Source organism: Chlorocebus sabaeus, chromosome 10 (genome assembly GCF_047675955.1).
Source record: "Chlorocebus sabaeus isolate Y175 chromosome 10, mChlSab1.0.hap1, whole genome shotgun sequence".
Taxonomy (NCBI): Eukaryota; Metazoa; Chordata; class Mammalia; order Primates; family Cercopithecidae; genus Chlorocebus; species Chlorocebus sabaeus.
Genome location: NC_132913.1, coordinates 32,168,935 through 32,183,804, shown reverse-complemented (window position 1 = coordinate 32,183,804; position 14,870 = coordinate 32,168,935).

Sequence of the window (14,870 nt, the reverse complement as noted above, 5' to 3'; positions counted from 1 at the left end):
ACTTTTGATTTAAAGTGAAAGATATGTGACTCTTCATTTCACTTGAAAACTTAACAGCCATTGTAGGGTTATTGATTGACCTAATTTCAATATTGTTCTTTTTAAGGGAATAGGTATTCCCAAGAAGAGTGAGAGAGATTTGGGAAAGGTCAGTTGGTGGAACAGTCAGAACATACACAACATGTATTAATTATGGGTGTGGTTTGTGATGCCCCAAAACAATTACAATAATTGATCACAGATCACAACAGATATTATAATAGTGAAAAAGTTTGAAATGTTGCAAGAATAACCAGAATGTGACACATGAGCACATGCTGTTGGCACCAATAGACTCATTTGGTACAGGATTGGCACAAATCTTTAATTTATTTTAAAAAAAAAAAGCACTACTTAATGCAGTAAATAAAGTGTGCCTGTAAAAAATGGAGAGACATGGATATCATTTTCAATATGTAGCTATAAATAGTTACATAGAGACATTTATCTGCCTATGCCTTCCTATATTTATGTGTGTCCATATGTATACACACATAGAGATATATGAAAAGATGGACCAAAATAAAACAAGAACGTATCATTATTATAAGCCTCATGAACCTAAAATTTAAAAAAAAGTTGCTGTTCCTATCACTCTTGTCAGTCCTGCAGCTCTTCCTAGTGAGTAACTATCTTAAACAGGAAGATACAAACCATAAATCCCATGAGTGCATGGCATTGAGGCTAGAACTTACTGAGGGACAGAATCATCTCCAAGTAATATGGGTGAGAGACCTGAGGCACAACGGAGCACACTACACTTTTACCACACAATTGTTCCCCACAATGTCTTGCATTTATTTATGCTAAATCACTCCAGTGTGTTTTGGTTTATGAACTGATAGCCTCTGTCATTTTATGTCTATATGATTTTTAGACTAAAGCACATTTCATGCATAGGAAAATTGCTAGAGCTAGAAAATGTATGTTTAGGCAAACAAAAACGATAACACAAAATGAAGAGCTTTCAAATGTGTGATTGTTGCTTTGTCTCCGAAGAAGCAAAATGTTTTTAAATCACAGGTAAGAGGAACGAAATTATCTGTACTATAGAGCACAAGCTCTTCACATTTTAACCATAAGTAAAAAAGAGCTAAAGTCTTATGTTTCCATAGAGAGTGTCAATTAGCAAATGAATTTTAAAGCACTTAAGATATAATTCCAAAAACCTATTTACAAAGCATGTGGAAGTTTTTTAAAATAAAGCTGAAAGGATATTTTTAAATAGTAATCTAACCTCAGAAAACTTTCCCTGACCACAGTCAAATCCAGATCATCTTAGCTATCTTTGGAGAGAGGCTTTTAAAACCACCAACTCCCACAATGCTGTAAAACACCAAGAAACAAATAATATTATAGTGTCCAACTTGCCACTAAAAAGGAAGATTTCTGTCTTAACATATTTCAAATTCCCATTTACTCAAATGAAAAGGGCCTTTTTACTTGTGCTATTGTGGAAGCAATCCCTCAGCCTCAATTCATTCTTGAGCAGTCTGCTCTTAAATGCTTTTACATTATGCTATCTTCTTTCAATATGGCCTATTTACAATAGAAACAGAGCATGGTAACCAATTCTTCAATCTTTCTCAGACACAAAACATTCTCTCTACACAGCTTCCCTCACACTTGACACTACATCATACTGCCTTCATTAATGACGGGCCACACCTAACACTTTCCCATAGCCTGCAATTTCACTCTAATTACTGTTACTTTACACTACTGATGAATGGAACAGCTAAAATTTATATGCGTACCAGACACCACTTCCTACACATCCATTCATCAGGAAGGTTTTCAGAGTTGTTAAGGAAGAGTAAAATGAATAAGTATTGACCACGTAAAAAACTCCATTATGTAGGTCACTAATAAAAGAAAAGTTCTAGGAGATAAATGCAGCCCAAAGAAAAACATTTTCAAAGTGAATGGAAAGATGAGTAGTTCATAAAGACCCTGGAAACTCAGAGGACTATCCATCAGTGATTAGGATATATAGAAGCAAAGGCTGAGTAATTCATGAAGGGAGACAGACTGTAAATTGCAAACTTTTTTTAAAAAAGTATTGTTAGGCACAACTACTGAGTAGGAAAAACAATTTGTGGCACATCAGATTGGAAGATAAATTTCTAAGTAATGCCTTATGTGTAAAACTGACTAGATTTTGGCTGGGCATGGTGGCTCATGCCTGTAATCCCAGCACTTTGGGAGGCTGAGGCAGGTGGATTACCTGAGGTCAGGAGTTTGAGACCAGCCTGGCTTTGAAACACCATCTCTACTAATAATACAAACATTAGCTGGGTACGGTAGCACATGCCTGTAATCCTAGCTACTCAGGAGGCTGAGGCAGGAGAATTGCTTGCACCAGGGAGGTGGAGGTTGCAATGAACTGAGGTCATGCCACTGCACTCCAGCCTGGGCGATGAGTGAAACTCCATCACATTAAAAAAAAAAAACAAAAAACACAAACAAACAAACAAAAAAACTGACTACATTTTAAAATATAATAATAGGAATCAAATATATAAAAAATTGTAATATTATAGCGGAAAAGTTCCCTGTGCAGAAAAATACTATGTGATGTTAATTTGGGGTTTGAAGAAATCCTGGGAAGTACTGAAACCTGAGTCTTGTAAATGCAAACGTCATTCAGCTTGCAAATGACAGAATCAAGATTCAAGCTCAGGCCTGCATTCTATGCACTGAACCATTCTACCATGTTGCTTTGACTCTTGGGTCCCATGAACAAATATCTTGCAGTATAGTAGGAAGATAAGATGTGGCTATTAATTTGATTTATGAAAAAAAGATTAATATATATTTTAAGAGTGATTCAAGATTTTGAGCCTGGATGATTGGGATAATTATAATGCTAGTAAGGGACAACAGAGAAAAAGGTGATTGAGTAACTGCTTTTTTCTTTTACTTTTTGTAGGCCTTCTGCTTCCCTAAATGCTGGCAGTCACTCCTAGAATCTCCAGGCAGGAGACTAGAAATTATACATCTGGGAAATATGCCAACCCATGAGAAGACTCAAAGGTTATCCAATGAAATACCCTGAGGGCACCACAGTCAACAAATCCTATTCATGTGCTCAGAGTCTCCTAGAAACTTTTTAGTGCCCCACACTTAGATAGTAGCAGATAATTAAGGATATCTGAGCATGTAAAGAAAGAGTCTAACATGAGAAATAAAGGCCAAAATAGTTGAAGAGGAGGTAGGTGGAAATACTTGAGGAAACAGATTTCATGAAGGAGTGGAAAAAAACATCCAAAGAAAGATGATCTAATAAATATATTTAAAGAGATAAAAGTAGGCATTATATTCCTTAAACAAGAATAAGTAACTATTATAAAGGAACATTCAGAGAAAAACAGTTCTCTTGAAAATTAAAAATATGCTAACAGAAATAAAAACTCAAAATAGTTTAGAAAATAATGTTGAGAAAATTTCTCAGAAAACAGAAAAAAAAAAAAAAAAACAGAAAATGGGGGGAAAAATAAGAAAACTAGATAGCCAGTCCAGGATGTCCACTATCCAAGTATCTTCAGTGGGGGGTGTGGGGGGAGGGGTTACTAGAATAAAGAAAAGGAAATCATTTACAAAATAACTTAAGAAAATTTTCAGCAATGGAAGACATGAACTTCCAAGTTGAAAGAATCCACTAAGCACCCACCATAGTGAATGTCATTAAATATACAGTATAGCAAACCACTGTGAAGTATCAGCATATGGCGAGCAAAGGGAGTTCTTACAAGCTTCTAAAAGGAAAAAACAAAGTAGTTTAAAATGACTTTGGATCAACAGTGATACTAGAAGATAGAAGAAAATTACTTTCCAAGTTGGAATTTTATATCAAAATATTACTCACATGATTACTCTCAAACACCATCTCCTCCCTTGCATTCCTTTTTTTTTTTCAGGAAGTTCTTAGTGGCTGGCTCCAACAAAATGAAGAAATAAACTGACAGAGAAAGACATGTGTAGGCCAGGTGTTTTGGCTCATGCCCGTAATTCTAGCACTTTGGGAAGCAAAGGCAAGAGGACTGCTTGAGCTCAGAAGTTTGAGACCAGCCTGGGCAACAAAGTGAGACCCTGTCTCTAAAAAAAACTAAAATAATTAGCCAGATGTGGTAGCATGCAACTGTGGTCTCAGCTACATGGAAGGCTGAGGCAGGAGTCCGGATCGCTTGGGCTCAGGAGGTTGAGGCTGCAGTGAGCCATGTTCCTGTCACTGCACTCCAGCCTGGGCGACAGAGTGAGACCCTGTCTGAAAAAACAAAAAAAATGACATGGGCACTGAAAAGTGAAAACAGACACAATGAGATGAGCAAAGACTAACACTTCTGCACCACGCACAGAGGGCAACCTGTCCAGATTGGAAAAGGTTAGAAGCCTCTAATAGAGAAATGACACTAATAATACACTGATTCTTCCAATATGTTGGGAAGAGATTTCAACTGAAGGTGAGTTTGGATAGAAAAAGTGATAAACATTTATTAGGAAAAAAAAAAAAAAACTAAACAGAAGAAAAAGAAGAGAAAATATAATTTGTGCAGAAAATGAAAACTTATATATGTATACATCAAAGATATAATATAAAAATGAGGCTCAGATGTGGGTAGTGTTTGCATAACCATAATAATATAAACACTATAATATATATTGATCTGGCTCAAAAATATTGTAATATTCAAGAATAAGGAGCTAGGAAGCACTAAGGTTTTGTTGTGACAGGAAAGAAAAGACAGGTCAGAAAGAGAGCTAAATCCCATTTCCAGAAGTCGCTGAGGAGCTAGCACCTAGAGCTAAACATTTTCAAGATAGAAATACATCCATGTTTAGAATACAGAGATGATAGAGTTGAAAGTCATTGCTTCTAGAAGAAGAAATTAGAAAAGTGGGCCAAAACATCCTAGGCAAATTTGTACTATTTGATGCTTTAAATTATATACACCTATCTATCACAAACAGAAATAAAAATCTGAGAGCAAAAGACATGCGAAAGGAAAGCCACCCTCAGGAAGAATGTTGTTGACTTGAGTTTTCAAGGAAGAGAAAGAGTCCTCCTGAGGAACGGAAGAAAGGAGGTCATGCCAGCAGAGATGCACCAATCCAACTGCCAAAATGCTAATCTAAGTCTTTGCTAATAGCTTCCGCTTGCTTTTTTCAATAACCCTTATTTTCTTCAGTTTTAGCTTTTTTACTAAGCCAAATTGTGTCGCCAGCCACCTTCTAAATCTCTTAACAATATAGCTTTAACACCAGGAGTCATCTCAATGCACCTCCATGTGCTACAACAGGAACCATGAACAGGTTCTAAGGCACCCATTTAAAATATCTATTATTATAACATTTACTGAATTCCCTGCCTTTAAACTGCATATAATGGCTAACAAATTGCTTGGTTAAATTAATACCAAAAAAAAAGTGAAATAGAAATCCAGCTCATTACAGTTTGGATCTAAAAAGCCTCAAACCTTGTTCTCTCAAGAACAAGGTAGCTGGAACATCTCAGAAGCTGAAAGTGGTTTGTTTTCTTCAGTGTAGGTGGGCCTAATCTTCATTTTAAAATATCTGGAAAATTGAGAGTGACGGCACTATTTCAAGAGCATAATTAGAAAAACGCAAGAAAATGTTATTTGAGTAAAAAAGAAATGTATGCATTACTTTTGTCAAGTCTTGCTGAGTTCTGAGGACAATCCTTAGAAAGTGAGGATAGGAGTCAGACATTCCTCTGCCCACCTTGAGATGGTTCCCAGCCTTGCCTGAGGCCCTTGGCTGGTCATGGGAGCCAGAAGAAGAACCAACAGTCTGACTTCCATCCCAAAATAGATCCTCTGGATCAAAAATAGGCCTTTCTCCAAATCTTCAACCACGATTCTTTCTTTATTCTCAAAAGTGTGCTGCAAGCTCAGAAAACAGCAATATGAAACACTTGCACGGAGTAGAACAGACGTTACCAGAGATTGAGGTGAGGAGGATGGGGAGCGGTTGGTGAACAGGTACAAAGTTGGATAGGAGGAATAAGTTCGGTGTTCTGCTGCACAGTAGGGTGACATTGGTTAACATAAAGGTATTGTGTATTTAAAAAATTGCTAGAAGAGAGGCTTTTGAATGTTCTCATCACCAAGGAAAAAATGCATGGGGTGATGGATACACTGAATACTCTGATTGGTCATTAAGCAACATGTATGTATCAAAACATCAAACTGTACCCCATAAATATGTACAATTAAAGTGTGTCAATTAATACAATTAATAGATTAATTCTAAAAATAAAAGTAAAATGCTTGTGAAGGGCATCTGTTTTATTTTATGAAAAGCTATAAGATTAATAGTGGTATAAATATTAACAAAATCAACACGAAATAAAAATTAGTAAATAACTGTATCATTTCCACTCAGATTTCATTCTGAATATTATCGAAGTACGAAGAAAAAAAAAATCATCGATTAAGTGGGCCCTGTATTTCACTTCATTTATTTAGTAAAGTCATGAGAGTTTAAATATATGTCCAAGAGTATATATTTTCTCATTTTATAACTATTGAGTCTTTGAATGATTTATTTCTTTTCTGGATAATAAATCTTTATATTCAGAATTGCATTACTTTAAAGAAACTTAGAATTATGCATAAAGACAGAAAACCACCAAAAAGCACATAAGCCACTTATTTAAGCATATGTGTGTCTTTCACGGAAACTATAATTCGTGGTAAACTTCTTTAACTCAGAATGGTTTCATATTCTTTACCTTACCACATGCTTTTTGAAATTAGTAAAATGAAAGCACAAGAAAAATAGATATGATTAAGTATTAGGTTGGTGAAAAAGTAATGCTGTTTTTGCTATAATAGTAAAAACCGCATTATTTTTGCACCAATCAGATATTTCAAAACTAATAACATTTTTTCAGCAATTGATACCCTACTTTTCAACTTACACTATCATATTATGATTTACAAAAACAACTCAAGCTGTGGAGGACCTTTAGGAATTAAACTGTATTACAAAACAAAATATTTCAAATATACATTCAAAGTGTGTTTAAAGGGCATGAGAAAAAAAAAATTAATACTGTTAATTCCCCATGTTTGGGATTGTCCTTCATACACACACACACCCCTATGCATCTTTGATAAGTTTTCACTATGATTGTTGCACAATAGAAATTGTAAGGAGCAGAACAGTAACATCAATGAGAAAATTTCACAGAAAATGCTGGTTACATTTGATAGGGTTTAAAAAGTGGCTTTGAGTTAGTTTCTGCTGAGAGAAATGCTTGGAGAAGGAATGTCCTTGGGAACAATAATAAACAGAAAACTCTATAGACTAGATTTACAAAGAAATAAATATATACATAGTCTATAAAGGCAATGTCTTGAGCACTATGCTGGCAATTTTCCAGGAGCCCTGGGAACATGCCTAATTTCCATCTAAATTTGCACACATCTTTATTGCAATCTCATACCCTGTGAAGATTTACTCATTCTTATGTCATTTGGCACAAAAGGAAAAATGAGATGTTTCTTCTCTCCCTCTCTCTCTCTCACACACACTCTCACTCTCACTCTTTCTAACAGTAAACTCAGTGATGCTCCTGCAAGATCCATCAGGAGTCTAAATTGCATTCCTTGAGATCTAGCCTCAGCATCACTAATATTTAAAGAATGGAAAAACTGCAGCCACAGCTTTAGTTGTGGAACTTACTCTCAAATAATTTTCACGATGGGAATTGAGTTGTACAAATGAATCACTGAATGAGGCTACGCCCCACTGTAATCCTCTCTGTAACTCATTCCACCTGTGCATCAAAAACACATATTGTCAGATAATTTTATTATGAGGTTGCTAAATTTGACAGTCCTTCAAAAGAACCACTTCCTGCACGTTCATTTGAAAGCATATTCCTGGACCATTTCCTGCATGTCCATTTGAAAACTATTCCTCTGCTAGTCATTCCCACCTTCTCCCTTTCTACCGCCTCTGTCCTCTCAGAGTAAAACTATATTCAACCCCAGGCTAATCCCTCTTGAATTACTGCCCTCTGCCCTCCCAATTACTGCCAAACTTTTTGAAAAATATTTTAGGTTATCTTTCCCTACTTCTTTGACATCTCTCACTCTCTTGTCATCTGTTCTTGCCCCACAAAGTGTTGTAATTAATTACATAAATGTCAATAAAAACCTATAAGTCATCAAATCCAAAGGCCTCTTTCAACTCTTACCAACAATGATGATGATGATGATGATAACAGCAATCATTCTGATAGCTGACTTTACTGAGCACAAACTATATGCCTGGCATTGGGCCAAGCATTTTGCATGTGTTAGTACATTCATTCTCACAACGTTTTCCTTTAACAATAACTTTTTAAGAGCAACTTAAAAGAAATTGCAGGTTCAAGAAATGATTTTCCTATGGTTGTCCAGCTAGTAAGAACTGGCCACTTTGTAGCATTTTGTATATTTTCTGTTTTCATTTCTTCCTAGATGTGTTCTTGCCTCTGCCTGTCTTACTTGGTTTTGTTTCTAGCTCTAAGAGGTGCTGTCTCCTTCTCCTTCTGTTAATTCTCTTCCTCCATGCATTCTTCTCATGTAGTCTCATCCTCTCTATGACATTATGCACTCTTCCCCTCCTAAGGATGAATTCTAGGTTTAGATTTCTAGCCAAGACGTTCCTCCTGATTTGGGGCACACATGGAAATGTAGCCCTACCGCTTGTCCCTTCTATCCATAGACCTCTCTCTCTCATGCCCTTTCCATCTAGTCAATCTTGCAAATACATAGAATTTCCTTTTACACTATTTTAAAAATCTTTCTCCATGTCTTTCTGATTTTAGTTGTCCAAATGAAGGATCACATTACTTCTGCCTCATTAATTGCAATTCCTTTGCAATAAGGGAAAAATTAATAACATAGAATTTAGAGTTAGAAGGCAGCAAATTTGAACTACAGCTCAGGCACTTACTATGTGCTCTGGAGCAAATTACTTTATCTTCCTACACCTCGTTTTTCTTCTCAGTAATGTGGAAATAATATAGTGCTATTGTGAAGATGAAATAAAAGCATAGGTATGGTATAGTAACACCATAATGCCAAACCAGGAACTCAAACCAATTTATAATAGAAAAAAAAAAACTACAAATAAAATAACTTGGAACACATATAACGAAGGAAATGAAAGAGCTCTACAATGAGAACTACAAAACACTGATAATAAAAATCATAGATGACACAAACAAATGGAAAAATATCCCATGCTCACGGATTGGAAGAATCAATATTGTTAAAATGGCTATACTGCCCAAAGCAATCTACAGGTTTGATGCAATTCCTATCAGAATACCAATAACATTTTTCACAGAATTAGAAAAAACTGTCCTAATATTTATATGGAACCAAAAGAGAACCCAGATAGCAAAAGTAATCCTAAGCAAAAAGAACAAAGCTGGAGGCATCACATTACCTGATTTCAAATTATGTTACAAGGCTACAGTAACCAAAATAGCATGGTACTGGTATATAAATACATAGATCAATGGAACAGAATAGAGAACCTAGAAATAAAGCCACATACTGACAAGCAACTGATCTTTGACAAAGTCAACAAAAATATAAAGTGGGGAAAGGACACCCTATTCAATAAATGGTGCTGGGAAAATTAAAGAGCCATATGCAAAAGAAAAAAACCAGACCCATGTCTCTCACCATATAAAAAAATTAACTCAACGTATATTAAAGATTTAAATATGAGACCTGAAACTATAAAAACTCTACAAGAAAACCTAGAAAAATTTCTCCTGGACCCTGGCCTAGGCAAATTGTTTATAATGAAGTCCTCAAAAGCAAATGCGACAAAGATAAAAATTAACAAATGGGACTTCAACTAAAATACTTCTGCATAGCAAAAGAAATAATCAACAGGGTAAACAGACAACCCACAGAATGGGAGAAAATATTTGCAAACTATGCATCCAACAAGGGGCTAATATCTGGAATCTACAAGAAACTCAACAAGAAAAAAAAGACAAATAACCTTATTAAAAAGTGGACAAAGGACATGAACAGGCATTTTTCAAAAGAACACACACAAGTGGTCAAGAAACATGAAAAAATGCCTAACACTACTAAGCATCAGAGAAATGCAAATTAAAACCACACTGAGATACTATCTCATTGGCTACTACTGAAAAAGTCCAAAACCAACAGATGTTGGAGAGGATGTGGAGAAAAGGAAACACATATACACCGTTGATGGAAATGTAATTTGTACAACCTCTATGGAAAACAGTATGGAGGTTTCTCAAAGAACTAAAAGTAGAACTACCATGTGACTCAGCAATCCCACTACTGGGTATATACCCAAAGGAAAAGAAATAACTATATGAAAAAGACATCTGTACCTGTATGATTATTGCAGCACTATTCACAGTAGCAAAGTCATGGAATCAACCTAAGTGTCCATAAATAAATGAGTAGATTAAAAATGTGTTAAATATACATATATATCACATGCATATATAATACACACACATGAATACTACTCATTTAAAAAAATGAAATCATGTTTTTTGCAGCAGTGGATGGAACTAAAGGCCATTATTCTAACTGAAATAACTCAAAAACAGAAAGTCAAGTACCGCATGTTCTCACTTAGAAACAATGGGAACACGTGGGCAGGCAGAGAGGATGAATAGACACTGGAGACTCCAAAAGGTGGGAGGCTAGAAGGGGAGTGAGGGTTGAAAATCTATCAGGTAAGACATTCACTGTTTGAGCATTGGGTACATGAAAAGTCCAGACTTCACCACTACGTGATATATCCATGTAATAAAATGGTACTTGTACTCCCAAAATCTACCAAAAAAATAATAATAATAATTAAATAACACAATAATTATTCAGCAAAAAAGTGATTATTATATTATTAAGCTGAATTTTTGACCCCAGATTCTTCCCCAACCATTTGCTATAAAGCAATCCCTGTTCAAAAACTTTTCATGACTTCTCTTCAGTACTTAGTTCCCTCAAGCTTCCATGAGTTCATCCCAAGCCTTTTCCAGATCTACTTTCCCATTTTACCTTCTCTTATTTCTCCAGTCTACCAATCACAGGCCAATACTCCTGCAGTTCCTCTGACATAACTCCCTTATCCACACCTTGCCTTTTCTTAAATAGCACTCTCTCATTATTTTAATAAATTTGTATTCTAATATTCACAAATCAAAATTTGATCCATCCTGCAAAGACAGAGATAAAATTTCCATCAGAATTACTGTTTCCTAATTTCTCTCTCTTCTGCATCCGCATATCAGCCCAAAGTTCTGTTAATGTAGTTAGTGAAATCTACCCTTTGTCAGTGTTACTGCTTAGTCATGTGTCTGTCTCTCTTCAGACAGGAGGACACAGACATTTGTCTTCTTCCTGTCCTCCCATTTCACCCGCCCAGTGCTTGTTACAGAGTAAGTGCTCAATAAATATTAGATAAATTGAAATGAATTAAATGTTTTCAGACTTAATATCCTGAATAAGTAATAACGTGGAGGAAATTTTGATTTCCTTAATATCAGAATCTCCTTAGAAGAGCCCAATCTTTGTGGAGGGAATACTTCGCTATGCCAATTGGGATGAGGCGTCCATAAGAGAATTGTGAGACCCACAAGGGGGCATATTTGGAAAAGCAACAGATAATCTATAAACTGCTTTCTAAGGCTGGTAGGTTCTTTTCATTGCAGGCTTTGTGGGTGACAGGCAAGCAAACTTGAAGAAAGAGCAGAATTTCTCACGAGAAAGGAGGTTTGAGAGAAATGGAGGCTCAATGCTGAAAGGAGACAGTGAAGCTATCTTTCTGGGAAGAACAGACATGTCTACTGTGTATTTTTTTTTTTTCACATGTTGCCTGATGCTGTCAGATAAAAATCATCTTTCCAACCCCCAACCCACCATGAAATCATCAGTAAACTTCCATATTTCATCCTAAAGTAATGTAGAATGTAACTTAGTTTGGGACGGATGCCGTGATGGGCTGAAGCCTCCTTCAAAATGGGAAAAGGACAAGAACTGAATGGTTCAGCCATATCTATATACTATTTATATAATATCCTGCGAGTATCTCTTGTTTCCAGGATATAGGAATAAAATAATTTAGTGTAATGATGACTATGGTTCCTTTCTCACTTTACATTCCAAATCTTGTATTTGCCTAAGTATCATAACCAACCACTCGAACATTTATAGAGTGCCATCAAAATGTGGCATTAGATTAAGTAGAAAACAATAATTATGATATGAATACCTAATATTTTTTACTAATAACATCTGCTACTTACAATATGCCAGGCACTTTCATAAGTTTATTATCTCATTTAATCCTACCTACAACCGCACACTGCTAGCATTTCCATTTTAGAGGCTTAGAGAGGTTGAAGAACTTGCCCACAGTCCTGAAGCTAGTAAGAGACAAGGCCAGGAGTTAAGTCTATTTTCATCTACTTTAATACAGATGTTCTTAACCACAGTATTTACTGCTATTAAGGGATCCAAAGATATACAATATGCAAAACCTGCTACCAAAATGCTCACAATTTATTTGAGGAGATTAAGCAAATTATCCTTAAAAGATAACTCAGGCAATGACTGGAATTTGAGTGTCTAATTACAGTTTCCAAAGTAAAAATGAGAATGTCGCTTGAGATTTAAATATTCTGATTTCCTCTGAGTCAAAATTTAGCCAATATTTTCAACCAGTCATGATGGTTCTGATCATCTTTAGAGAAGATAAACGCCATACTGGCTACTGTGCTAAATGGCACTTAATAAGTCAAATAGATTGGTTACTTTGGTGAACCATGTATATGCAATCAAGAAAGTTGTCCATAAATATTTCTAAAGAACATTCTTTATCCATTTATCTGTTGATGTACACAGGTTGATTTCATAACGTGGCTATTGTGAAAACTGCTGCAATAAATATGGGGGTGCAGATAGCTCTTCGACAAACAAATTTCGAGCTTTTGGGGTACATCCCCACAAGTGAGATTTCTGGATCATATGGTAGTTCTATTTTTAGTTTTTTGAGAAACCTTCATAGTGTTCTGCATATGGCTGCACTAATTTACATTCCTACCAATAGTGAACAACGGCTCCCTTTTCTCCACATCCTTGCCAACACTTGTCATCTTTTATCCTTTTGATAAAAGCCATTTTGACAGATACAGTATATGTACACAATGGAATACTATTCAGCCTTTAAAAAGGAAGAAATTCTGTCATTTGTGACAACAGGGATGGAACTGGAGAACACTATGCTAAGTAAAATAAGTCAGGCACAGAAAGACAAATACTGCATATTCTCTTATCTGCAGAAATGAGAACAATCGAACTCACTGGAGCAGAGAGTAGAATGAGGGTTACAAAGACTGGAAAGTAGGGGAATGAAGAGATAATGGTCCAAAGTTACAAAATCTTAGGAGTAATACGTGTTTATTTTTAGTTCTATTACACAGTATGGTGAATATAGTTAATAATAGAGGATTATACAATTCAAAATTGGAAAGAGAGCAAATTTCAAATGTTTCCCCCCAAAAAAAAGTATTTGAAGTGACAGATACATTAATGAGGTTTATGTAATTATTTCATACTATGTACACAAATTATAACATCACTTTTTACCCCATAACTTTATACAAGTATAACTTGTCAATTTATAACAAAAAAAAAAAAAAAAAAAAAAAAAACTTTTGGGTATTTTAAAAAAATGCTACCTTCCTTATCTTTTTTTTTTTTTTTTTTTTTTTGAGATGGAGTCGTTCTGTCACCCAGGCTGGAGTGCAATGGCACGATCTCGGCTCACTGTAACCTCCGCCTTCCAGATTCAAGTGATTATTCTGACTCTGCCTCCAGAGTAGCTGGGATTACAGGCGCCCACCACCACGCCTAGCTAATTTTTGTATTTTTAGTAGAGACAAGGTTTCGTCATGTTGGCCAGGCTGATCTCCTGACCTCAGGTGATCCGCCCACCTCGGCCTCCCAAAAGTGCTGGAATTACAGGCATGAGCCACCACACCAGGCCAATGCTACCTTATTTTCTTGGCTTTCAGGTAGCTTTTTAACAAGTATCTTGTTTGATCTAGAACAGTTCTTTCCCAAATGCCTGCAAGTAAAAACTGCATATGGGCTAACATAATTTTTAATTTTATCTACTGTTCTGGATTAAATAGTATTATATTTTCAGAATTTCATTTCAAGATAATCCTAACTTGTAATCCAGTAGATTATGGTGTTTCTACATTATAAATTTCCTAAGAAAAACATCATAATTGTATTTTTTTTTCCTAAGAAACATCACAGTTTATCCTTGGGAATCACTTAGATGAGAAGAAATTCCTAGAAATTATGCAGAAGTGAAGTTAAAGTTGTTGTTCAAACAAGAGAAAACCAGACATTTTAACTGGAAATTAGAACAAGAACTGTTCTTTGAAAAAAAGTTACTTTAAGTTATGTAAATAAAAATTAATTTAAGAGCAGATTTTTTAAATAAGACTACAAAACAAGAAATTCAAAGTTAATGTAGACATTAGATATTACTTCAGGAAGAAAACAAAGAATAAACGATCTGAGATAAAGGAATGTCAGATGTATATTGAATTTTAAAACAATGTCATCTCAGCCAGGCACGGTGGCTCACGCCTGTAATCCCAGCACTTTGGGAGGCCGAGGTGGGCAGATCATGAGGTCAGGAGATGGAGACAACCCTGGCCAACACGGCGAAACCCTGTCTATACTAAAAATACAAAAATTAGCTGGGCGTGGTGGCAGGCACCTGTAGTC